This window comes from Xenopus laevis, chromosome 8L, assembly GCF_017654675.1.
Source record: "Xenopus laevis strain J_2021 chromosome 8L, Xenopus_laevis_v10.1, whole genome shotgun sequence".
Lineage (NCBI taxonomy): Eukaryota > Metazoa > Chordata > Amphibia > Anura > Pipidae > Xenopus > Xenopus laevis.
In genome coordinates this window covers 22,432,251-22,459,412 of record NC_054385.1, presented here as the reverse complement: position 1 = coordinate 22,459,412, position 27,162 = coordinate 22,432,251, and the positions used below count along the sequence as shown (strand labels likewise).

At 38.5% G+C, this 27,162-nt stretch overlaps 1 protein-coding gene across 1 annotated transcript in view; it reads right to left on the bottom strand.

Moving 5' to 3' along the window:
- The window catches only part of brinp1.L (bone morphogenetic protein/retinoic acid inducible neural-specific 1 L homeolog), a 104,732-nt gene extending 95,342 nt beyond the window's left edge, over positions 1 to 9,390 (bottom strand). Inside the window, exon 1 of the mRNA XM_018229689.2 lies at positions 9,097 to 9,390. The gene's annotated coding sequence lies outside the window, so the exon portion shown is untranslated. The remainder of the gene's footprint in view (positions 1 to 9,096) is intronic.
- Positions 9,391 to 27,162: the final 17,772 nt, after the last annotated feature.

The following is a 27,162-nucleotide window of genomic DNA, read 5'->3' as shown; positions in this document are numbered from 1 at the left end:
ACTACCTTTTAAGGGACATTACCCCTACTCAGTTAACTTCTTCATTGGTTAAATTCAATAAATGCTTTTTCTTGGAGGACTGGAGATCTCAATATTTCAAGTTAATCCATCTTGGTTATGGTAAACTTTTTCGTTCTAATAAGGGTTTAAGTCAGGTTTCCTTTTGTCCCAAATGTGATCAGGAAAATGTAAACATTTTTCATTTTCTTTGGAGCTGCACTCACATTATTCTAGTGTGGCAAATAGTAAGAGATTAATGCTAAGTTGAAAATAAATCAACTATATCTCCAGTTTATGCCCTTTTGAATATTGGCAACCCTTCTTTTTCTTTGAGTAAACATTGTAAATCTGACCCTGTTTTGGTCTCAATCTTAATTTTACTGTTTATGGTGGCTACTAAGAAGGCCCTATTTCTGTTCTGGATTTCAGAGTCTACCCCCTCCTTAAAAGAAATTTTAGTACAGTATATCTAAACCAGTTATGCTGGCAAGAGGCCATAAAAATTAAATATGAAGAACCACACATTAAAACGAAGTTTTCTAATAATTGGTCTCTTTATTTCGATCAAATAGACTCTAAACACAAATCTAATATTCAAGAGCTATTACTGATTATTATTTTATTTTTACTTAACTATCCTAATGTCTGGGCAACATAATTAACTCAGTGTCAAAAAAATGTTGTGTTTCTCTAACTCCACCATGCAAGGTTTAGGTTTGTTTTGGTTATGTGTTGCTTTAGTTTATACAGTAGATCTGGTAACTAAACATTAATATATCTGTCATGTGTACTCTTATTTGAGGCAAGTATATCCTCATGTTTTCACAATTGTATTATTCCTTTGTGGTGGAAACAGCACGTTAAATGCATTCAAATAGTTTAATCATACTCAATTAATGCTGTGTAAAAGTAATTCTGTATGTTTTGGAAAACCCAATAAAAATGTTGAAAAGAAAAAAAAAAGGGAGAAACAGCAAGGACTATGAGAATTTCTGCATAAATTTTGTTTCAGGAAAAAACTTTGTTTATTGTGCTGAAGAAAAACTCCTATTGAGTGAAATGCATCTGGTGATATACCACTAAAATGTCCCTTTTTGACAATTTTCTATGGTTTTGCAAATTTTTCAGCAAAGCAAAATGGGCTAGATTACCTCATCATTTCTAAAATCCTCTGGGTCTTGTACATTCTGTTACATACAGTAGCAACCACAGAACAAAGCACTTTGCAATACACAATAACAAGCATCTCTTCAATTAGTAACATATTAAACGGGAGAAAAGCGCTAGAAAAATATTACTATTATTATAAAATAGAAAGTAAAAAGAGCATTGCAGCAAAGACTACAAAAAAAATCACACATTTCAAGAAAAATATATAAATAGTAAAAAAAACTGATGCAAGGTGTATCAGAGAGAGAGGTAAATTAGTTGATGAAAACAGAGTTGTGATTATTTTTTTTGTCTAGACAGCTGAGAAACCATTTAACGAAGGCATCCTTTTTAAAAGAACCAAAAGGCATCCTTTTTAAAAGAGCCAATTCTGATTGCAACAAATGGTGGTAAATGTAATATGCTCTAATTTGACCAGTATTGTTAATCAGGGGTCATTTATTTCTGTTTGGGTCTTTCCTTTGTTCATAAATGACATAGAATGCGAGGTTGAGGAATGCTATGCCAGGTGATGGCAGACTTCATTGATGCATTTAAGAGGGGTATGGATGACTAAGCTTCTTGGACATGAACAATATCCTGGGCTATAGTAATCTCAAGATCTACAATTAGGGAGTTATTTATCAAAAGGTTGAGTTATTTTTTTTTTTTTAAACTCAAATTTTTCAAGATTTATTATTCCCCAAAGCTGGAAATAGCCTGAATCCGAAAATACACCATCTAAAACCCGTCAAGGTCATGTAAAATCAATGCCAGAGGTCCTTTGAGCCATTTGAATATGTTAATAGCCTTCATGATGTTCTCACCTCAAATTCATAGATTCCAGTTTTTTACATTCATTTTTGCTTAAATTAGAAATCTATGTAGAAATCTAAAACTCTGCCTTTGACTAGTAACCCCCTTAGTATGCTTTCACATCCACTGGAAAAGTCATATTGTGAATAAAGCACCAGATGGTTTATTGTATGATCTCCTTGTATAGTTATATATAGTTATCATATATCCCTTAAAGGAGAAAGAATAGTGCAAGCTAGAACACTATATTTATTCTGCAGAATAAAGTAAAAAGCTCTAGACACTGTCTCTGTTTGTTTTGGATAGAAGCTGCCATATAAGCTTGGTGTGACATCACTTCCTGCCTGAGTCTCTCCCTGCTCACTTACAGCTCTGAGCTCAGATTACAGCAGGGATGGGAGGAGGGAGGGGAAGAGAAGCAAACTGAACATGCTCAAGCTCTGCCCTAGAGGTTTATGCTGAAAACAGGAAGTCTGATACAGAAGCCCATGTGTACACAATAGAAGGAAAGAAATGCTGTGTTTCTTTTGACACAGGACTCAGAGCAGCATTACTTTGAGGGTTTACTGGTGTATTTATATAGACCTTTCTGATAAAGCTTACTTAATTTTAGCCTTTCCTTCTCCTTTAAGCACCTCTTCTCCACTGTAAACAATCCCAAAAAATTCTTTCATCTAGATATGGCTGCAGCTAGAAAATCTCTATATTTCTGTTGGATACAAGAAGATAATCACATTTTGGAGAATATATTACAATATAATCAACCAATAAAGATAATGTGGTCTAAAATTTGCCACAGTCAGGAGAAGATTCAGGGGCGCTGCCTTGAGCTTTAGATAGGGGAACAGAAACAATTGTGTGTGAGAGAGAGCGGGCACAAAATGCAGGCCTCAAAGCAGGCATATAAAAGTCAAATAAGATTTTTTTTTACAAAGTCTTACATGTTTTATGTTATACTAACAGCTTGAGTCTTGAGCCAATGACCAAGTATTAGTATTACACGAAACAAATAAGACTACCTCTACTTTGTACTTATATAAATGTGTACTTGTCTTTCATATGCCTGTTTCGAGGACTGCTCATGCTTTCATACATACAATATGTAAACCATCTCTGCTTTCGGGAAGCAATTAGATTCCAATACGGTAATTTAACACAAGCTTTCTTTAAAGATTTGTCAATTTAATTAGCCTTCTCTGCTGACGAAGACAAGATGCATATTGTCAAATGTATGAATGTTGATACATATTAATTCTTGTTACATACTTCATTTATTTTATTGTTTGTGCCATTCACAGACATTTATACTCTATTATCTAAAAGTCAATCAGCAGAGATTGTTATTAATCTGTATTACCATCAGTAGAAACACATTTGTAGTGATATGTACAGATTACTGTAATATCTTGATATTTAAGAGTTTTGTTACTGTCACGACTGGCTCCCAAAATCCAGAACAGGTGCTAGGCTCTCTGGTCTTGGCTCCGCTTCTGCCTGTAGCAGATGACTTTCACTTCAGGAGGAGCCCTCCGCTAATTGGATGCGGCCTCTTAATAAGAGAGGAGCCAAGCAAAAGTTCTGGATGAGCAAAGGGGTACGGTCGTTATAAAGTCTTTGGACGGAAGGCACAGTTCTTGGAATAGACAAAAGCGTAGTCAGACAGGCCGGGGTCAGTGCGGGCAGAGTTCGGGGGATGGTCAAACGCAGGGAGTGGTCGGTTCAGGCGGAGTTCAAGCTAAGTCAAACAGGCCGGGTCGACACAGGCAGCGTTCAAGGATAGTAGGGCAAGGGTCAATACCAGCAGAAACAGAATAGTCAGACAGGCACAGGTCAGAATAATCAGAGTTCAGAGTAGTCAGATTTGGCAGAGTTCAGAATAGTCAGGCAAGCAAGGGTCAAAACAGAATCACCAAGGCCCTGGTAAAGCCATCGCCCCAAAGGGACCTGTACATTTGGTGATTAAGTCAGGGACCAGGTAACCCCGTGTACGAGAAATAGCTATCCTAGGGCAGTTTTGTGATAGACTCTCTAGGAGAGTAAGACAGAGAGCATTTAGCAGCACGAGCAGTTGTCGCTCCATGGAGGATTGGTAGCAGGAAGTAGCTTCCCAAAGGCTTCTTTGTTTGCCTTTAGTGCAGGGAAATCAGAGGACAGGGTGTTAGCTTTAGACTTTGTCTCCCTTACTACTTCACTGGTGATTCCGATCCCCACAAAAGTATATCTGTCTTGGTAATTGATGTACACTTGACTACTGAGATTCATGGGAGTTATAATCCTCTGCTGTAGCATGTGATCTGTCCTCAGTGAATATCACCTGCTATTACTTTATCACCTGCGTGAGTAAATCTGTGGTCACTTGCAATTTGCTTTGTACAATAAATTCCCTTTTGTTTTCATCAAAGAACCTCCTGGAGTCCAATCAATCTATTTTTATGTACAGCAGCATGTCTGTTGTAGTTGCACTACACCTTATAAGGACAGCTTCCACTTAGCGAAGGCCCTGATCCTGATGTGTGAGTCCAATCTAACCCATGCTCATAGCCATAGCTGGACACCTTAACTATCTTTGTTCTGGATAGCTCAGATTAGCATAACACTTACTATGAGCTATATTTGGTTACATAGTACAGGACAATGGTATACATGGAAATTGTCTTTACAGAACTTACAGGAAAAACCATGATAATAAAATTACAGTGAAATGTGAATCCAGTAGTGAATACAGAATCTCGAGTTAAAGCCCATCAGATACTAACATTTCTAGAATCATATAAATATCACTTTTATATTAACATCTTGCTGTAATGATTAAAAAATAACCTGACCATCTCAAACAATTCAATTCAATAAGTGCTGTTTAAACATTAAAATATACTTACTTCCTATAGAAGTAGTATTGTATAAATAACTACTGTATATACAAACAAACATGTAGTGCTTGAAATAGAAAGTTTCAATAGCCTTTATCTATCTATAGCCTTGACACACTAACATTTTGACAAGGAATGCAGGCAGCATTCTGGTCTCAGCTTGTGTTCTTCTTGAACCACCTCCCATCTACCTTCTGTTCCCCAAGCCCACAGGATATGTCTCATAATCAGAGATGCACAGTTATCTCCTCCTAGTTTTTTGCTTATTTATTCTAACCCATCTCTCTTCCTTTTCCATTCACTCCCACTTTCTTCCCTCCCCTCTTTCCTCCAGCCATCATATTGTCTCCCTGAGAAGGAAAACAGACAGCAGGTTGAATGCCTAATGCATTCTGTCCCTTATAAAACGTGGGCTCTTTTTATTTTTAAAATACTGAGTTTGAAAATGACTCAAGTCATTTTAAGAATTACTCAGTCATAAGCCCTAGCATGCCAATTGTACACAGGCACCATCTGCAGCACAGTTTCAGGGCAGTACACAGACAGCAGGTTATGCATATTGCCACTCCAATAACAAGCAATCAAATGCATAAAGGGAAATCATTTAAAATCAAACAAATCATAATCACCAAAATATAGCATAACAAGCTTTCAACTCCCAGCTACTCCTTCAATGAAAGAGCTCTTTAGATAAATAACATGTAACATTAATTTGTATGCATTAAAGAGGTAATCCCATGCCCAACAATTTACCTTCAAACAAAGTAAAAACCTCCAAACATTATATGATAGCCCCCTTCAAATACAATTTTATACAACCAGCCTAGTTCCTGTAGCTGTTACTACTATACTAGACTACGGCTTGTGTTCGTTTTTACTACTTGTTCGATTATAGAGGCTAAATCTCTACTCCTTGTGTTGTAAACTCTCGCAAGCAGGGCCCTCCTTCATTGTCTCCTAACAATATGGAATTGTAACAGCTGTTCTGGTTAAATGTATACTACAGGTATAGGATCTGTTACCTGGAAATCAGTTATCCAGAAAGTTAGAAATTACAGGATGGCTGTCTCCCATAGACTCAATTTTTATTGAATAATTCAGTATTTTAAAGGAACAGTTCAGTGCAAAAATAAAAACAGTACAAATAGATAAGCTGTGCAAAATAAAAATAATTCAATATAGTTAGTTAGCCAAAAATGTAATGTATAAAGGCTGGAGTAGATAATTACTATATAATAAATTCTTATTGGTTTATTTCATATTTAAATTATTTTTAGCAGACCAGGTATGAAGTTCCAAATTACAGAAAGATCCCATATCCATAAAGCATTCTGGAAAACAGGTCCCATACCTGTATTAAGTCTTGTATTTGTAGCCCTAACTCTGTAAAATGCCTCTGTAAAATGCCATTGGAGCCAATGGTGCTATAGAAATAATAGTAAATATTATTAAAGGTATGGAAACTGCTATCCAGAATGCTTGGGACCTGGGGTTTTTATGGATAAGGGGTCATTCGAGTTTTTTTTAGTTAATCTGAGGTTTTGGGTTGTTCACCCCAAATTCACCAATTTGCGTTTTTTCCATTCAAGTTTTTTCTTGAATTGGAAAACATTCCAGTTGTGAGTCCATTCGAGGTATAAAAAAAATTCACAAACTGGACCTTTGATAAATAACCCCTTAAATCTATTAAAAAATAAATGTAAACAATTTGGCTTTGCTGCAAATAAGGATTAATTATATATTCGTTTTAAAATTTATCGTTATTTGATTACATTTAAGTCTATAGGAGAGATGTTTTGTAATGCCGAGCTTTCTGGACAAAAGTTTTCCCAATAATTTATCCTATACCTGTAATAGAATCTCTATTGGTCGCACTTGCTAGCATTTCTCAGCAGTTGTGACAGACTATTTTACTATTTGAGTTGAGAGTTGCTAGGAATTGCACCTTGGTATGCTTGGTTATGTTATTTTCTTTTAGTTTATTTGAAACTTTTTTTTGTTTTCTTATTTGATTTGATTTTATGCATTGCTGGTTAAGTTATTCCTTGTCTCTAACATAGCTAAGCATAATTCAGAATAATTTCATATACTTTATTAACATCTAGTCTAAAGTTCAATGGTCAATGTAAAGCAGCCAAGGCCAAATCTAGTGCTGTAATTTCTGAATATAGTGCAAGCAAGGTACACAGAGATTTAATTAATTTATAATAAATAGGGGCCTACACATTAAAAATCCAGATAGAGGTGCCAAGCGGAGCACTGTTGGCCACAAGGTCACTGATGCTCAGGCTGTAGTGCAATGCACCCCAACAATGCAGTGCCTGTTTTAAGGGCACAAAGTGCAAAAAAAGTTTTGAGAGGCAATGAACAACATTCCCCCATGACACTTGATAAGCAACATATATATTTGGTCTCAATTTTTCATAGTTTTTGCCTTTGCTTTTCTCTTCTCTTCTCTGTCCAGCTTTCAAATGGTGGTCATTGATCACTATAGCCAAAAACTTTATTGTGAAATGTTACTTTTTATTATTTATCCTTCTATCCAGGCCATCTCCTATTCATCTTCTGAATATTCTCATTCAAACCACTGACTGGTTGCTAGGGTAATGTGTATATATATATATATATATATATATATTTTTTTTTTTTATAGGAATAGCACACTACCAGGAAATATATACTGTAGGTATAGCAGTAGAAACAGTTGTATTGCAATGAGTTGTGATATTTGATTAAATTATCGTTTTTTTGTCCTGTCAAATATCCTCTAATAAATAAAGTAAATCTGTTGTGACAGACTGTTGGTGATTCACGGAATTATATATTAACGTAGTAATCACTGACTCTATAAATTATTGATCCTCCTTTATCAAACTCAGTGAAAGGCAGTATATTTATTAAATATATTATAAAAGAACAATGTTGTTTGTAAAATCATTACAAAGCCTCATTACCTGTGCAGACTACAAAACTGATGTACCGTTATTCCACATAAAAGAGTATAGTTTTGCAGTACAGTGTGATGCAACCCTAATATGATGGAAACACACAACATGCACATTTACCCAATTATATAATTCATACACATTTTTTAAAAAATGTGGTCGTTTGTAGCTACAGTTGTACATGAAATCAAGAGCAAGGCATGAAACTGTAATATATTTGTAAAAAGAAAAAACTGCTGTGTACTATGTCCAGTTCTGCCTCTGTACAATTCCCACTGATGCTTCAGTTTTCTAAGTCTGCTTTGTATCCTTTAGCACAGGCCCATTCCATAGCAAGGTAAGACCTTTTGAAAGTGGTTTTCTAGAACAATATTACATTGATATGGCATCATACACACCGTTAAATGGAAGACGCTTCAGCAACATCTTTGCAGATAAACTATATTTTAACACAGCTGATGTGATCAGGAAGCAAAGGGGGATGGGAGTCATGGGTGACTTGTCTGCATGCCCCCCCCCTTCCCCCCATCAATCGCGTGTTCTGCTCCCCAGTATTTCGCTAGTTACGCCACTGGTCGGGACCAAGTAATAAAAAAAAGCCTACATCTCTCACCAGAGCTCAACCAAGTTCAAACTTACATTTGATTAAGTTTAAATAAACAGGGGGAAAATTAGAGCAGAACAGATTCCCTAGCAATGCAAAAAGCAGCAGGTTGCTCGGTCCATATACTGGTATCTGGGAAAATCAGCAGCTTCTGTGTAATTACATATGTATGAGAATGGATTTGTCGGCTCCCAGCAATATGCACTGCATTTATGCCGCTATGCAAGTAGTACTGAATTTGTAAAACCTCTGTGCCCTGTTTTGCAAATGTTGCTGTATACATGAGAGTGCAGTGTGTGCGCAAGAATTGTTTTTGTCATTGGTAACAGTTTTTCCAGCCTCTCCTCTGCATACCTGTCAGTTTTTACAGATTTGTCTGCAGTACGTGTATCTGACTCAAGTGCAATGGATTTCTGTATATGCCATTATGGCCAGCACATGCCCCATATTTGGTAAACTCATGTAAGGTTATTATACGTACAGTACCAGCAATATAGATTTTTTTTACTTGGGTAATGTATTCCCCTTATTGGTATCCAGGAGTACATGTAGTGCTGTGCGTACTGGAAATATATATATATATATTGGCTTGTACCTTACTATATTATATGTACATACAGAGATCTCAGTGCCTTTTAGAATAAACCTGTGACATATATAGCCATACATGCATTTCTAAAGGTTTGATTAGGAAACGGCAAAATAAGCTTACCTGCTGTCAGTGTGCTGCTCTGGCAGAGTACTGGTATATGAGAGCTATAATTATCCGTGGTGCGTGCCCCTGTGTACAGTTAGCATGCTGGGGCTGATGGCTGAGTAATCCTGGGTTGTTTGCAGCCCTTGTCATGCTCAAACAAGAATACACTTATCCTTTTTTGACGATCCCAAGCATTAGTAAAGACAGAGGCATTCAACCTGCTGGCTATTTTCCTCCTTCTACTCAGGGAGACAAGATGACTGGATGAGAGAGGGAGACAGAAGCAGGAGGGTGAATGAGGAGGGAGAGCTGAGCAGGGAGGAGCTGGATGAACAGCTCTGACATACCCTGTAAGTTTCAGGAACAGGAGGTGGTACCAGAGGACGACCAGCGGCACTTGCTGCATTGATTGCCAAAATGTTACTGTGTCAAGGATATGGATAGACTGAAACTGGGGAGATGCTGAGAAGCATGCATGGAAATACATTGAAAGGCTTGCACCGCTGTGCAGTCAAGTAGAAAAGAAATGAGGGGCAGCATATAAATCATGCTGGGAATAAAATTGATAAATAGGGGGGACTTGAGAGGAATTGTCGTAGATGTATCTGGAAAAAATTATTTGGTTCTAATTAGAGCTAGAATGTGGAACATAACAGAACCTGCTAACGGAATGGATGTGCTGTAATTGCACCCTACGTCAGGATAAATGTCAGCAAATGAGATGCTCACCCCAAGGACTTTCACTTGAATCTAATTGGCGGTATGATAATGCAGCCAAAGTGCCAATAGTTTACTTAAAAAAATACAGCACCAAGGAGTAGGGACCTCCTTCCTTCCGTATTAGTCCTGCTATCCAGACAAAGGGGCAAATTCACTAAAGGTGCGAATTTTCACCAGTAAAGGCTCCGCAAAACACTTTGTGCCACTTCGCCACCAAAATGCGAACTTGCATCTCTGTAGCCAAACGCTGGCGAAGTTTTGCTAGCGTTAAATTCATTGGATGAAAGGTTGCGAAACTGCGCTACTGACGGTCTCTTTCACTATTGAATTGTCCTCTATGCCTGTCAGTTAATTGCAAGGTACCTGCAGATTGAATTTTAACATTAAATAAACCTAATAAGATTGTTTAGCCTCCAATAAGGATTAATTATATCTTAGTTGTGATCAAATAAAAAGGTGCAGTTTTATTATCACAGAGAAAAAGGAGTCTATTGGAGATGGCCTCCTGTAATTCGGAGCTCTTTGAATAATGGGTTTCCAGATAACAGATCCTAATACAGGATAATGCCACTTTGCAGAGAGAATACTAAATTGTAAAACTGGGCAGTTAACATTTTGCACTCTTTCACTTATATATGTCAAAAATGTCCAAGCAGAACACTACTAAATTTACAAAGCACCCCACCACAAAACTGCAAACTTCTGATTTCAAGGCCAAACATTTCAACAACAGTACGTTTACCCAAGAAAACTACACATTATTGGAAAGAACAGATTCTGACAAATCCAAAATGGGTAAATATATCTATGTAATCCAATTTACCAAGTTGCAATTCTTTCCTAAAATTATTATTTTTTATAGAAATTTTTGACATTTTTGAAAAATTCCAGTCTACAGCATCATATCTCACACATATCATTAGGTAAACAGGTAAAACACCCTAAATATAAACACCAGGAATCCACTGAACCATTTCATGCCCAATGTATATTGGTTTACCTAAGTATGTGGCATATAGGGGCCCCAAAATGAAGACCCCACATGAGAGCTTTCAGTTCTGTAATTCCAGATACAGCAAAATCAACACATCTACAGCATTTTTTGAGGAGCAAATGTACAGGAATCAGTCGATAAAGAATTGTAGTGCACGCAGAAAAACACAAGAGTTGAACCTGTATTCAGGCACTGAACCCGGCGTGGCCATCGGTGCTGCCATCTTGCTGAAACAATGGTAATAACAATCCTGGCAATATTACATATTAAACAGCTATGAACCGTTCCATCTCAGGCGCCGGTCTATTAGGCTCGCGCATCTCTTCCTGGTATTGTAGCGCATGCGCACTGACGTGATGACGTCAGCGCGCAGTGGCGCGAAATTCAAATTAAGTATTTAAAGGGACTTCAGTGTGTATTCAGTGCCCGTGATAGGATTTGTTCCTGGTGCTATTAGCTTTTGCTATTTTGTTTGAAATCTAATCCTGATTACCTGTTTTGACCCCTGCCTGGCTTTTAACGATTCTACATTCTGTATCCTGACTCCTTGCCTGATTACCGACTTCAATTCTGCTTAACCCTCTGTTTGACTTCCTGGTTTGACCCTTGCCTGCCTGACTACGATTATTCTCTGCCTGCCCCGACCCGGCCTGATTTGACTACTCTTTTGACTAAACACCTTGTACTACGACCTTCTGCCCAAAGACTTTGCTTTACAGTCGTGCCCCTCTGCCTATCCAGAACCTATAGCCTTGCACCTCTCGTTTAAGTCCTGGTGGCATCCAAGTAGCTGAGGGCTCCTCCCGAGGCTAAAGGCGGTCACACTACAGGTGAAGCACAAGCCGAGACCAGGGTGCTTGGCATTTGCTTTGGTGTTGGGGTCAGCTTGGGATTCTGTTAGGTGAGGGAGAGAGTTTGGATTCAGGGTCTATTTAGTCAGTTAGTTAACAGTGTAGTGGATTTGTTGCTTGCTGAGAAGTATTTCGGAGTCCTCCATTCCAGAGGTGGTTTTGGCAGAAAGATGCGGTTTTAATTCAATCCTGAGATTACATGCTTAGTGAGGGAGTACATTTTTTATTTTCTAAACCTGCCAGCTTGACTTGGGGATGTGCACTTTGTTGACTTGAATGTGTGATACTACTGCTCATTATGCTGAATCTGTGGCAGTTTCAAGAATGCATCATTAATCCTCTACTTTCTAGTGGGGGGTTTATCATAAATATCCCATAAGATAATGGTGAGTGATTGGACCAAGGAATCGTAAGTATTTTTGTTAAAACTGCTTTCATCATCAAGGTTTGAAGGATCCAAATATTGTCAGTTTGGAAATATGTGGCAAGGGAATTTGGAATAAAAGGTATACTCTAGGCTTTACTTCCCTCCAGACATCAATGATCTGCAAAGAAGCAAATGTTTCAATAACAATATATTGATTGACCAGGTTGTTTATAGGGTACAGCTTACCTTCAAATCTCCTGCCATTATAAGGGCCCGATCCTTGTGTTTTTGGACCACGTGGAGCAACTCACAAGGTGATTCATAACTGTCATTGACTTGGAGGTCTCCTATTAGAATTAAATATCTCCCTTCTGGGTCTCTAATCTTCTCCTGAATTGTCAGTGGCAGACTCTTCCATATTAGGCTAGATGTAATGGAGAAATGTGTTTTTTGAAACAGGAGATGCTTTAGGGGAATTAAATACTGGTACATAGCAAAAATAAGTTTCAAATGTGTCATTCAATATGTCATCACTGATCGATAATGTAAAATTTTTTAGTGTTCACAGTTGAATGAGTGCCTGAACCGGATAGTGTATGGCTCTTTCCCAAAATATAGCAATTCTCTGGACCCATGACAGAGTCAGTAGAAAAAACTACTGATGATAGAGATAGAATGCTGAAAGGTTGAGGCATAGGGGAATGGCCAGAGGGAAATGTGGGACCGGTCTGATAAAAATTGTTGATATAGGCAGGCACATTTCTGGCAGTAATGCTGCCTCCGCCGCACTTACCTTAGCATAGCTGATGGGGGTCAGGTGGAGGCCGCATCAATAGTGCAGAGAGCGAAATTCCGCTCACTGTGCTAGAAAAGTCAAATTCGGCTCTTTAAGTTAGCAGGAGCGGTATTTTGTCGCCCCTGGTAACTCCTGGGGAGCTGCTGTCTGAGGCAAGGTGCTCATCTTGCATTATGGCAGAATATAATGACCTGTGTCATTTTAAGCAGGGTTTTACTAGTTTTATTTTATCTTGTGAGTAGACAGTTCTGTTCAATGATAAGTTGATTTTGTTTTGATAGCAGGTTTTTTTTTATGTCTTTGAGCTAGATTCTGGTTCTGCATCTTCCTGTTTAAAATAAGAATTTAAAATAAGATCATCTTAAATTTGACAAAATACTCTTTTAATCTGAACAATGGTGTTGTTGTTTTCTCATGTCTAGCTTGTTTGCATAGCAGTAAGACATGCAAAAGTGAAACTTCACTTTCAGAATGTATACTCAATAAACAATATCATATTAAATGACCTTACCATATTGGTATCTATATTAATAAATATAAACATATTTTACCACAAGCTACCGATTTGTGATGGTCTGTGTGCTCCCTCTGAGATCACCTGAAAAGATAATGTTTGTCTCTAATGTTAATTAATATGCCCCATAGTGTATGTTGACACAATAAAACCTGATGAAAGCTCTGCAGTAAGGTCTGTTGTTTCAAGTTTATGTTTAACCTTTTAAATGCCACAGATCGTAGAATCTACGTTCTGTGGCAAAGGTACTTGAAATGCCACAGAACGTAGATTCTACGTTCTGCAGCACTTCCGGGTTCTCGAGCGGAGGAGCAGCTGTTAGAGCCGCTCGCTCCGTTCCTCCTCGATCAACTGCCCCTAGGCAACGAGCAGAGCAGGGGATCGAGTGGCCCCCTGGGGCGCGATCGCCCAGGGGCCCAAAAGCAGCAGCAGGCACGTGTTACTTACCTGTCCTGCTGCTGCAGCCTACACTGCGCCGTCGATCTCCACCCCCACAGCACAGAGACAGGAACCACGTCGCAGATCTCTTCCAGGGGCTCTTCCTGATCGTCTGCAACAGTCTCCAGCGACTTTTTCAGGTTAGTGCAACAATTACACACACAAACACACCAACACACACTTATTACAGTAATACACACTTAGATTCACACTTACACATACATTTTTGGGGATTGGGAGGGTCACACACTCACTGCACTTACACACACGTGCACACGCACACGCGCGCACATAACATGTAATTTACCATTTGTACACACGCACACGCACATACATGGCATTGTGGCTTTTTTTTTATATTCTTATCGCATTGTCTCTTTTTTTGGCTGAAAAAAATGTTTTATTGCCATTACGAATAGCGTATTCGCTAACCGTACTGTGCAATACCTTTTGTATGTTATTTCGGTGATTATATTGCAATTTTGGGTATTTTGGTGCATTTTTAGCCATTTTATTGAATTTTTAGCCATTTTATTGCATTTTCAGCTCTGCATATGTTGTGTTCACTTGTTTCTAGCCGTATAACCTGTTTGGCCCAGCTAAAATATTCAAACTGTGATTCTGACGGCCGATAACACTAGTCTGGAAAAAAAACATTGATTTTTGTGGTTTTATTGGATTGTTTTGCTTTTCACTCTTTACTGCCTTATTTTGTTTTGCCTTGTAAATTTTATCTACTATATATCCATTTGGGGGTCTCTGTGCGCCACATAGTTTGGTATATCTATGCATATTGGGCATCAAAGTGTTCAGTAGACCCCTGGCGTTCATATTTAGGATGTTTTATGCTGATAAGTTACAAAATGTGGGGCATATAATGGGGTAAAATTCTATCTTTCTGACGATTTTCAAAAATTTTATAAAAACCGTTATGTTCAGCATTGCTTTGCAGTTTGGCAGTTTGCAGTAGAAACACATATTTACCCATATTGGATTCGTCAGAATGTGTACTTTCTGAAAATATATGGTTTTCTGGGGTCTCTGTACTGTTAGGGGGGTCTAATGTCGCATAATACACACACCAGGTGCTTATATTGCAGCAGCCAGCGCGTCAGCCGTGAAAATGTATATACACTATTTTCATTTGGGGGTCTCTGTGCGCCACATAGTTTGGTATATCTATGCATACTGGGCATCAAAGTGTTCAGTAGACCCCTGGCGTTCATATTTAGGATGTTTTATGCTGATAAGTTACGAAATGTGGGGCATATAATGGGGTAAAATTCAAGCTTTGTGACGATTTTCAGAAATTTGATAAAAACCGTTACGTTCAGCATTGCTTTGCAGTTTGGCAGTTTGCAGTAGAAACACTTATTTACCCATATTGGATTCGTCAGAATGTGTACTTTCTGAAAATATATGGTTTTCTGGGGTCTCTGTACTGTTAGGGGGGTCTAATGTTGCATAATACACACACCAGGTGCTTATATTGCAGCAGCCAGCGCGTCAGCCGTGAAAATGTATATACACTATTGTCATTTGGGGGTCTCTGTGCGCCACATAGTTTGGTATATCTATGCATACTGGGCATCAAAGTGTTCAGTAGACCCCTGGCGTTCATATTTAGGATGTTTTATGCTGATAAATTACGAAATGTGGGGCATATAATGGGGTAAAATTCAAGCTTTGTGACGATTTTCAGAAATTTGATAAAAACCGTTACGTTCAGCATTGCTTTGCAGTTTGGCAGTTTGCAGTAGGAACACATATTTACCCATATTGGATTCGTCAGAATGTCTACTTTCTGAAAATATATGGTTTTCTGGGGTCTCTGTACTGTTAGGGGGGTCTAATGTCACATATTACACACACCAGGTGCTTATATTGCAGCAGCCAGCGCGCGTCAGCCGTGAAAATGTATATACACTATTGTCATTTGGGGGTCTCTGTGCGCCACATAGTTTGGTATATCTATGCATATTGGGCATCAAAGTGTTTAGTAGACCCCTGGCGTTCATATTTAGGATGTTTTATGCTGATAAGTTACGAAATGTGGGGCATATAATGGGGTAAAATTCAAGCTTTGTGACAATTTTCAGAAATTTGATAAAAACCGTTATGTTCAGCATTGCTTTGCAGTTTGGCAGTTTGCAGTAGAAACACTTATTTACCCATATTGGATTCGTCAGAATGTGTACTTTCTGAAAATATATGGTTTTCTGGGGTCTCTGTACTGTTAGGTGGTCTAATGTCGCATAATACACACACCGGGTGGTTATATTGCAGCAGCCAGCGCGTCAGCCGTGAAAATGTCTATACATATTGTCATTTGGGGGTGCATATTGGGCATCAAACTGTTTAGTAGACCCCTATGTTTATATTTAGGATGCTTTATGCTGGTAATGATACATGGACAATACGATGCTGGAAAGTTGAAGCTTTGAGGCAATTTCCAGATATTTCACCAAAACCGCCAAATTTGGGAAAGCCTTGCGACTCAGTAGTTTGGAGCAGAAAGGCATGGGTACCCATTTTAGATTCTGTAGAATGTGTACTTTCCAAAAATATATGGGGTTGGGGGGGTAAACATATATTTCTGTGTTTTTACCCCACAAAAATGCAGTCAATGTGTTGATTTTTCATTAGCTGAAGGTGTTTTTTCTTAGTATGTAATGACACATGGGTGATATGGTGCTGATTTTTCATTAGCTGAAGTTACCCACAGGACTATTTGTATGCGCTAACTTCATTTTGGGGCCTCTAAATGCCAGATACTTTGGTAAACCTATGAACAATGGCCACCAAACTGTTTGGAGGAACCCTGGCAATCATATTTAGGGTGCTTTTTCTTGGTGCATAACGATACATGGGTAATATGGTGATGAGAAGTTGAAGGTTTGAGGCAATTTTCAGATATTTCACCAAAACCGACAAATTTGGGAAAGCCTTGCGACGCAGTAGTTTGGAGCAGAAAGGCATGGGTACCCATTTTAGATTCAGTAGAATGTGTACTTTCCAAAAATATATGGGTTTGGGGGGTAAACATATATTTCTGTGTTTTTACCCCACAAAGAATGCAGTCAATGTGTTGATTTCTCAGTAGCTGAAGTAAAGTCCTGAACAATTTGGATGTGCTAACTTCATATTGGTGTCTCTAAATGCCAGATACTTTGGTAAACCTATGCATAATGGACCCACATAGTGGACCCCTGGCAATCATATTTCAGGTGCTTTTTCTTGGTACCTAATATAGTTTGGGATATGCGGAGCAGCAACATAAAACCTTTGAAATGATTTTTCAGAATTTTGAATTTTTTTTTGAAAAACCGCTATGTTCAGACAAGCTTTTATGTTTGGTAGTTGGGAGTAGAGAGACATAGTTACCCATTTTGTAATCGGCAGAATGTGTACTTTTCAAAAATGTATGGTTTTCTGGGGTAAACCTACGGTTTCAGGATTTTTTGCCTTGGAATCTAAAGCATGCAGTTTTCTTCCTTAGTGCTTTCAAAATTCGGTAATATACTGCCGGGAGTTTTTGCTGTACAGAAATCCTAAATCTCCCTAAAACTATACATATCTGGTATTGGCACGTTCGAGAGACATAAGGCTTTCCAAATCAGTTGGATTTTCATCCCTAAAATGAAATATTTTTCTGGTATTTAGCATTTAGCATTTATAAATTTTTTTGCACAGGTGGAAATACATGAAAACTCAGGCAGATTTAGAAAGCTCAGTTTCTACCGAAAAAAACAATGTACAGTTTTCCTAGGTAAACTATAGGTTTCCCCTCAGAAAATGCCCCTAAAGTGAGAGAACACAAAATGTTTCAAAAACGGCTGGCATTTCGCGTAACCAAAATGTGAAATTCTGCTGGCACTTAAAAGGTTAAGCAATGGCTCCGGACATTGAAACAGCAATTTTGTTAAATTAAAACAACAGAAGGGGCACTTGAAGGATTGCCAGGACCAGAATACTGTATGCATTTTTCCAAAAGCAGTAACATTTCTCAATTTTAACAATGGATATGTTGTATTTGTATTATTTGCAATTAAATATGGGGTTTAAATGATTTGCAAATCATCCCGTTCTCTTTTTATTCATATTTAACACAGTGCCACAACTTTTTTGCAAATTGATTTTATATTTTTTAATTAAAATATTTACATTTTAAATTAGCATATACATATTTGACAAATTAACATAGAGTATAGAAATTCTACTTACTTTGCTACCAGGGACCAAACCAGGATCCATAGTGGCCAGTTTTTCTCCTTCCCCAAATAAATGTATGCTTTAAAGGCAGACGGGGTAATATTAGCTTAGTGAAGAAAACATTGTTTAAACAGGGCTCTATGGAAAATAGCATTGCTATGGTAGGGATAGCTTACTGGGCTATGGGTTTCTGGATAATATATGCCATACCTGTATTCCTAAAATGTCTTTGCAGAGTAGACTACATTTTCTAGTTGGGTCCTTGGTGATTTGTGAAAAGAAATCCTCATGCAGCAAATATAAAAATATATGGTCTTTATGTGTGTGGCTAATCAGTAGAAAGATAATTAAAATTCACAATGAATAAAGCTTGCCTTTTAATATCTGTTGAGAAGAGGCAACTCCACCAGCCACCTTGCCAACGTGTGACTGTGCAAAAAAACCTAGACTAGAGGTGGGCAGAAGAGGTACCTTGCTTCTGTGTGTGCATGTCCCAGCTTGCAGTAAAAAAGCTCCTCACTACTTAAAATATTTCATAAAGCAGGCCTCAAGTACAATTCCAAGGGCAATCAGAAGGATTTTTAGTGTTTATATCTACCCAGAAGCAACTGCGCCCAAACTGTAATACCAAGAGCATATTTAAGTCCTTTTTCTTTTCTGTACAAGGACATTTTACTAGTACCAAAATACAAAGTATTTTGTTAATTGCTATAAAGGCATCCAACCCTTTCTTAAAACTATCTAATGTGCTGTATCTGTATTGCTTTATGGAGAGAATTAAAGGTCTTGTAACAAAAACTTTTTTTGCACATTAACATGGTCATACTTCTAGTCACAAGGGATGTCCTTTTGTTCTCTTAAAGTTTCTGTTGGGAAATAAGGCAAAAGAAAGTTTATTATATCATCCCCTTTATATATTCATACATAGAGGCCCATTTATTAAAGGTCAGATTTTAGTGGTATTAAAGCTTTTCAAACCACAATTAAACTCTAAAATCATGAATGTCATGAAAGTTATTTAAAGATCTGAATATACAAAGTATGAACAGAAAAAAAGTGCTGAACAATCTGAAAAAAAAAAAAAAATACAAATATCTCTAAAACCTCAAAATCAGTTTGTTTTTGGGACAATCGCAAGCAAAAAAAAGTCTAAACCTCTAAAAGTCTGAATGGTCAAACAGATCAGCACAGCTCCCGCTGACTTCTATGGGACCTCAACTGCTTTTACTTGTCTAAGTTTTGCATTAGAGTTTATGGTTTTTACACTTACTAAATATCAATTTTTAAGAGTTTTAGAGAAATTAAAAAAAAAAGGAAATCTGAATATTAGTAAATAGACCCCATAGTGTCCGGTCTTCATGAATAATTTGTTATTTTAGATATACAACATATTCTAGATGGAGCTGTGCCAGTACATTAGTGTTGCCTCCCTGTGAATCTATAGAGGATACAATATAGGGACTGCTATGCACAGATAGCCCTAGGTCTTTCGCCATCAAGGATTTGTGTACGTAATAGGTAGTTCACACCTTTAAATTCAATTTTAGTATGATAAAGCAATTCGTATTCTATTTGCAATTGGCTTACATTTTTTATTTTGTATAGTTTGATTTTTTTTTCAAATTAGATTTTTGTTTTTTGCACAAAACAATAATCAAAAATAATTTATACAGTGAATATCTATTGACATCTTTCTGTGATAAATATAAGGAAAATGTTCTTTTTTACAAGGCAATATGGTTTAAGCATTTTTTTTTAATTTTTTTTATTAATTTATTTTTTTTAATTTTTGAACTATTTGTGCAGCAACTCTCCAGTTTGAGATTATAGTATTTCTGGTTGCTATGGTCATTTGCCTAAACAACCAAAAAGTATTTTGAATAAGAGACTATGATATGAATAGAAGAAGGTCTGAATATAAAGAGAATAAAAAGTAACAACGACAATAAAATTGTAGCCTCACAAAGCAATCGTTTTTTGACTGTTGGGGTCAGTGACAGCTGCAAAAACACAGAAGAAAAAAAGACATACAATTAAAAAAACTATTAAAAATAATAAAAGACCAAATCAAAAGTTGCTAAGAATAAGACATTCTATATCATACGTAAAGTTAACTGAAGCTGCCACGTTATGCCAGTGGATCCCAAACTATGTTGCTGGACCTTCTGCAAGGTATTAGAGAAGTGGAAGGGGGGCTCAGAAATGTGTAACAGTAAATGTAAGAATTAGGAAGAAAGGTAATTTTCTCTCCTAAAAGTTACTTAGCCTGTGCTCCAACCAGGAGAAAAAATAGGAGGTACAGTAGGTCTCCCCTCGACTAAGTGAAGGGACTGTAGTACTGAAGTGAGATTCAGGTTATTGTTCTTCTCCCTGATCCATAGTGTAATGGATCTGGACCACATTCACTAATTTTTTTTTCACTAATTATATCTTAGTTTGGATCAAGCACAAGGCAAGGTTTTGCCTTGTACTTTGATCCAAACTAAGATATAATTAATTAATCTTTATTGGAGACAAAACCAGTTTATTGGGTTTATTTAATGATTTTCTAGTAAATGCAGCCCCGGACTCGCAATCTGTGGGTTTTGGCAAATGCCAGCGAGTCTGTTGTAAGTTGCCATAGACAGTCACAATTTATTGGGCTGTGGGGGGCTGCTTGGGCCTCTGTGTACTTGGAATGCCAGGGCCTATTGTGAATCCCAGGCTGGACCTGAGTAGAGGTAAGGTACGAAGATCCAAATTACAGAAAGATCCATTATTCAGAAAACCATAGGTCCCAACCATTCTGGATAAGAAGTCCCATACAAGGATCCTCATCTAGTTGCAGAAATAAATTAAGGTGTCAGGGAAAGTCTCCAAATCGATATCCAGATTGTTAGTGAGGTGTTACAAGCAAAAACAAATATACTGGCACATGGTATCACTATATTTTTAATCAGGACAATGGCAATGCTGCTGAAAATGACATTTTTTTTACAACAAAAATACATGTTTAGTGCACTGGCAGATGCCACTCTCTCCAGACTACATTGTTTTATCAGCAATTCTGTGTCTTATCATTTGTCAACTTTTTCAAGGTCACCATTGATCAGCCGGAGACTGTTCCAGCTGCAGCCTTGGGAAAGCACAAAGGAATTGATTTTAGTCTGTCCACAGAAGATTGAACGGCTCATTCTCTCATCCAAGAGGATCACGTTAAGAGAGCAGCAGTTCCTCCTACACTTATTTTTGCGTTAAATGATTGCTTCCCTACAGTAACATTTAGGGTCCATTTTCACATTAGTAATGTTCTCCTTGCTTCCTGACATTAACAGACTTTACCCAAAACAATAAGCCATACACCTAAATGGATCTGGCTATTTATTTACTCTGATCAGCAGAACATAAAAAAATCTTATCAAAGCAAAATATATTTTTCTGCTAAACAGCAACATTTAATTCAGATCAAAAATGTGTGGCATAACAAACTAATAAAAAAGTTTTTTTTTTTTAAATTAAGACTGAATGTTTGTACATTATTATTAGTAGTAGTAGTAGTAGTAGAATTAACACATAATGCACATGTTAATTTTTAGCAAATTTTACGCTATAAGTAACCAGGAAAAAGGGAAGTGTTGCCCCATGATCTTTTCATATTTTGGTGGAAGCTTGCAATCTGCGAAGGAGGAATGTTGTGAGTTAGATATTTTATGAACTTATTATATAAAGCATAGTCTTGACCGGATCATGGGAAATACATGAAATTTTTCAACATTATTACATCCACGCATCTTTCTAAACAATTGCACTTTAAGGGAATTTCATCGCAAAAACTACTACATGTGTCATACCATTAAATACCTACTGATGAAATGGTAGTATTTTTTTGTTTTTTTCAAATGTTTTTATTACTTTTCATGGTTTGTTGCAGAGTTGGTACATACAGGGAATATATTGTTTACAGTTCAGTGAATATCGAGGTAGATTTAGTTACATGGTATGACAGGTTCCCACAAAGTAAGTGTCAGAACAGTGTAAGCTTTTGGTAGCAAAACCCATAGTCACGGTACAGTTTTCAGCACAGAAAATGGAGACTGACACCACCTTTCACGCTTAATTTGCAGCTTGGCTGGCTTTTATTGTACACAACATAATCTTCAGCACACTTGCTTCACAAAGGAAATCACAGTCCCAATGCAACACCCTCACTGGTGGTTCTCATAAACTCACATTTTTCCAGCTATTACAGCCTTCACTGGACACGAGTCCCAGAATCCTTTCTGGGGCACACTCAAGACACTCTTGTCTCCCGGGAGCGGTTTCCCCCCCCCCTTGCCATTTTCCACTCCTTTTGGAGCCCTTTCCAACTCTTTAACACAGGGGGACATCACATTTTTTCCCCAGCTACAAACAAACTCTTCCTCCACTCAATGAGGTTCTCATGGCCACTCACCTTCCTCCAGTCAAGCAGGGCCTGATTTACATAGCATGAGCGCCTAGGCCCGTTGCCGATCACCCCTGTCCCCTCCATTTGGGCACAGGCACAAATTTTTATCATCAGGTTGGGAGCACTGGGGATTGGTGCATGGGAAACTTAAAAAATTATTGTATCTCATGATCTGCCCCAGAGTTGAACCAATGTGGATGTGTAAATGAGAAGGATCTTGGGGTCTTTGTAGATAACACATTGTCTAATTCTGGGCAAAGTCATTATGTGGCTACTAAAGCAAATAAAGTTCTGTCTTGCATAAAAAAGGGCATTAACTCAAGGGATGAAAACATAATTATGCCTCCTTATAGGTCCCTGGTAAGGCCTCATCTGGAGTATGCAGTGCAGTTTTGGACTCCAGTCCTTAAGAGGGATATAAAGGAGCTGGAGAGAGTGCAGAGACATGCAACTAAATTGGTTAGAGGGATGGAAGACTTAAATTATGAGGGTAGACTGTCAAGGTTGGGGTTGTTTTCTCTGGAAAAAAGGCGCTTGCGAGGGGACATGATTACACTTTACAAGTAGATCAGAGGACATTATAGACAAATAGCAGGGAACCTTTTTACCCATAAAGTGGATCACCGTACCAGAGGCCACCCCTTTAGACTAGAAGAAAAGAACTTTCATTTGAAGCAACGTAGGGGATTCTTCACAGTCAGGACAGTGAGGTTGTGGAATGCACTGCCGGGTGATGTTGTGATGGCTGATTCAGTTAATGCCTTTTTTTATTTTTGTGCCCCTGATGAAGACCTTTATAGGTCGAAACGCCTAGGGCTGTTGCCATGTGGGTTAACTAGCATGCAATAAAATTCGTTTTTATTTATTTACAGAGTGTGCTTTCCTCATTTTTTTTTTGTTTTCATGCATGATTTTCTGGAAACTACAGATGGGTAGTCTCCTGTAGGATTAGCACCTCGCATATACTTACTTTTTGTAGTTTTTGATTTTTTATTAGGGAGTGTGCGCCTTCTACCTTTGATGTTCAGTTAATGCCTTTAAGAATGGCTTGGATGATTTTTTGGACAGACATATCAAAGGCTATTGTGATACTTAGCTCTATAGTTAGTATAGGTATGGGTATATAGAATTTAATTAAAAGTAGGGAGGGGGGTGTGTGTATGTTTGCTGGGTTTTCATTTGGAGGGATTGAACTTGGACTTTGTCTTTTTTTAACCCAATTTAACTATGTAACTATGTGGATGGCATAATGCCGCAACCTAAAATCGTGTCAACCTAGTCCCGGGCCTTGGTGACCTTTTTCACAAATCCAGGCCTGCACTCAAGAAGGTCACAAGGGGTAAGCTCTGCTGTGCATCTCATACCTCCTTTTAACTACATCTCACCTGTAGCTTAATTGCAGCTGGAACACCTTACTGGAGCAAGGAATGGAGGCCCACCATGCTCTCTTCCATTCACTCCAGGAACCCATCACCCAGTTTTCCTAAGCCAGAACACACCTTCAGCAATGTTTGCTGCAGATACACATTTTCCCTGAAGTTTTCATTTCACCACACTAGTGCCTGAGGCAGCTCCAGCAATGCCGCCCCTCCTCGCCCCGGCTTACCTGTGGGGAGTGGAGGCAGGAACACTAGTGTGGAAAGCGCAATTGCGCTCTCTCGCAATAGTAAAGCCGAATTTCCAGTTTAAAAAACTGAAATTCGGCTCTCAAAGGTACCAGGAGTGTCTTTTTGCCGCCCCTGGAAACCTCTCTGGCACTGCTTAGTTGCTCAACTCGCCTCATTGGCGGAGCTCCCCTGATAGACACAATATTGTGCACACATATCTTACAACAGCAAAAGTCTCTTAAAGAAAAAAGTCTCTTAAAACAAAATAAAGGCAGATTTTCTTTCCAAACAACAAAAATAACTTTTAGCAGCAGTCTCCGTTCAACAATAACGGATAGCAGAGTTACAGACCTTCCACATGAGTGACTGTGTGTGCACAGGAAAATAGGATCCTTAGGGGCACATTTACTATGGGTCGAATATCGAGGGTTAATTAACTCTCGATATTCGACAATCGAAGTCGAAGGATTTACCGCAATTCGTTCGATCGATCGAAGGAAAAATCGTTCGATCCAACGATTAAATCCTCTGGATCGAATGATTAAATCCTTTGAATCGAACGATTTTAATCCATCGTTCGTACGATTTTCCTTTGATCACAAATTGCCTAGAAAGCCTATGGGGACTTTCCCCCATAGGCTAACATTGGTGCGAAGTAGGTTTTAGGTGGCAAAGTAGGTGGTCAAAGTTTTTTTTTTTAAATAGACTATTCGACTATAGAATTTTTTTAGTTCGAATCATTCGAAGTAGCCAATTCGATGGTCGAAGTAGCCAAAAAAATACTTCGAAATTTGAAGTATTTTTCCTTCTAATCCTTCACTCGAGCTAAGTAAATGTGCCCCTTGGTGTCAGGATCCCAGACTCTCTCTCACTGAATATCCCAGCTAGTGCCACTGAGAGACTGACAAGCCTGGGTTTTAAAGAGTACTGATTAGCCACCTGAGGCTAATCAAACCTAGCTGGTCAGCCTGTAGCACCTCACTCTGCTACACATGGTCGCATACAAGTTGTGGGTGCCATAAGACATAGGTTGTCATAAAGATTTTAAACAGTTCAGTAAATTCACTCATGTTACATATTTCAGGTAAAAGTGCAGGATGTTTGTGAAGAGATATGTATTCCTTTCAAGTTCTTTTGTGCAGAGGTCACTAATTTTAGTGTGTCATAGTTCTAGATTCTCTAGCTAAGGGCTCCAGATACGGTCATATTTATCTGGGCATCTCCTGTTCCTATAAGTGCTTGGTTCACTAGAGTGATCCAGCCATTAAATGTTGGGTTTTGTGGCGATAGCCATTTACTAGTTATACGTTTCTTCACACAAAAAATCAGTTGTGCCATCGCTGTTCAAAGGTATGTGCTTGGATATAGGTCCTCTGTAATTGCCAGTAGGTAAACTTTGGGGTCCAGAGGGACCGGGGAGCCCATGACGTCATGTATGTGCAGGGGGCACTAACCTTAGTGTGTTACAGTTTGGGGATTCTCTAGCCAAGGGCTCCAGATCTGGTCATATTTATCTTGGCATCCCCTGTTCCTATAAGTGCTTGGTTCACTAGAGTGATCCAGCCATTCAATGTTGGGTTCTGTGGTGATAGCCATTTACTAGTTATAAGTTTCTTCGCACAAAACAGCAGTTCTGCCATCGTTGTTTGAAAGTATGTGCTCGGATATAGGTCCTCTATAATTGGCAGTAGGCAAACTTTGGGGTCCAGTGGGACCAGGGAGCCCATGATATCATGTATGAATGTATCCACTTGTTCCCAATACCTGGCAATCACTGGGAAAGCACAGATTTCATGGAATAAGTTAGGGTGCTCAGAGTGACATTTGGGGCAGTGTGGGTCTATATTTATATGGAAATGTCTAAGAGTCAGGGGAGTAAGATAAGCTCTGTGTAAGATATATGTGTGTATAGTGTATTCACGTACGTATGGCGAAGCATGCTTAGGGGCTTCCAAGGCTTCTTCTTGGTATAACTGATCTACTATAGGATGGCATATAGTTTAGATATCAGACCCTAAAGAGTATCCAGCTTGAATAAGGGAAGATTCTATCATACTTACCGTAATCTTCCTTTCCCTGAGAACTCCATGTCAGTACTAACCGGGATAGCCCCTCCCCTCTGCTCCCATCAGAAGGACCCTCCCCAAACCTTTAAAAGGCCAACCACACCCACTTACCGGCGTCTTTGTAACAAGCTTCTAAAACCTCCAGTAAAAGGGTGGGAACGTACTGACATGGAGTTCTCAGGGAAAGGAAGATTACGGTAAGTATGATAGAATCTTCCCTTTTCCCCTTTCGAACTCCATGTCAGTACTAACCGGGATATAGCAAGCTACGTTTTTTCCCAATGGGGGGGTAATAGGCTCTTAAAAAGAATCTGTAACTCCAGAATAAGCTTACAAGGATAAGAACAGTCCTATAGTATAGGCTCTATGCTATAGAGTGAGAGAGAGGTTAGTCCACTGTCAAGAGTGAGGAAAAAGAGGAGTTCAGTAATTAACTATTTCCTCTTTCTAGGAGAGAGAGAGAGAGAGAGAGAGAGAGAGAGAGAGAGAGAGAGAGAGAGAGAGAGAGAGAGAGAGAGAGAGAGAGAGAGAGAGAGAGAGAGAGAGAGAGAGAGAGAGAGAGAGAGAGAGAGAGAGAGAGAGAGAGAGAGAGAGAGAGAGAGAGAAAGACACCCCTGCACGTGGCAAATTCAAAAAGTTTGAAATACTTACTCTCCTGCTCACCAAAAGCATCCATCACATGTATGCCTAGTTCCAGTGCAGATTGTAAGGCACCTGTAAGAAACACTTGGTAGGAGTGAGAACCACACAAACAGACCACTTGTAGATATGACCTGTTTAGAAAACTACATGAAGCACAGGGCATACAATGTGGCACATGAGGAATGTACCATAAACATCTACATATTGGAATGCCCAACAGTTAGCACTGTTCTAACAGAAAACAGATCCTAGGAGAATAGGGACAAGTGAGAAATACATAGGGTGAGAATTCCTTACACTGTGCAAGATCCTGTGTTGAGGGAAACTTAACTAACAATGGAAACACTGGTACCAGTCACCTTAGCCAAAAGGATAGTCACAGTGTAACCGGGGCATCTACCTAAGAATAGACTGCTTGTCGGATGACCGAGCATCACCTTATGAGAAG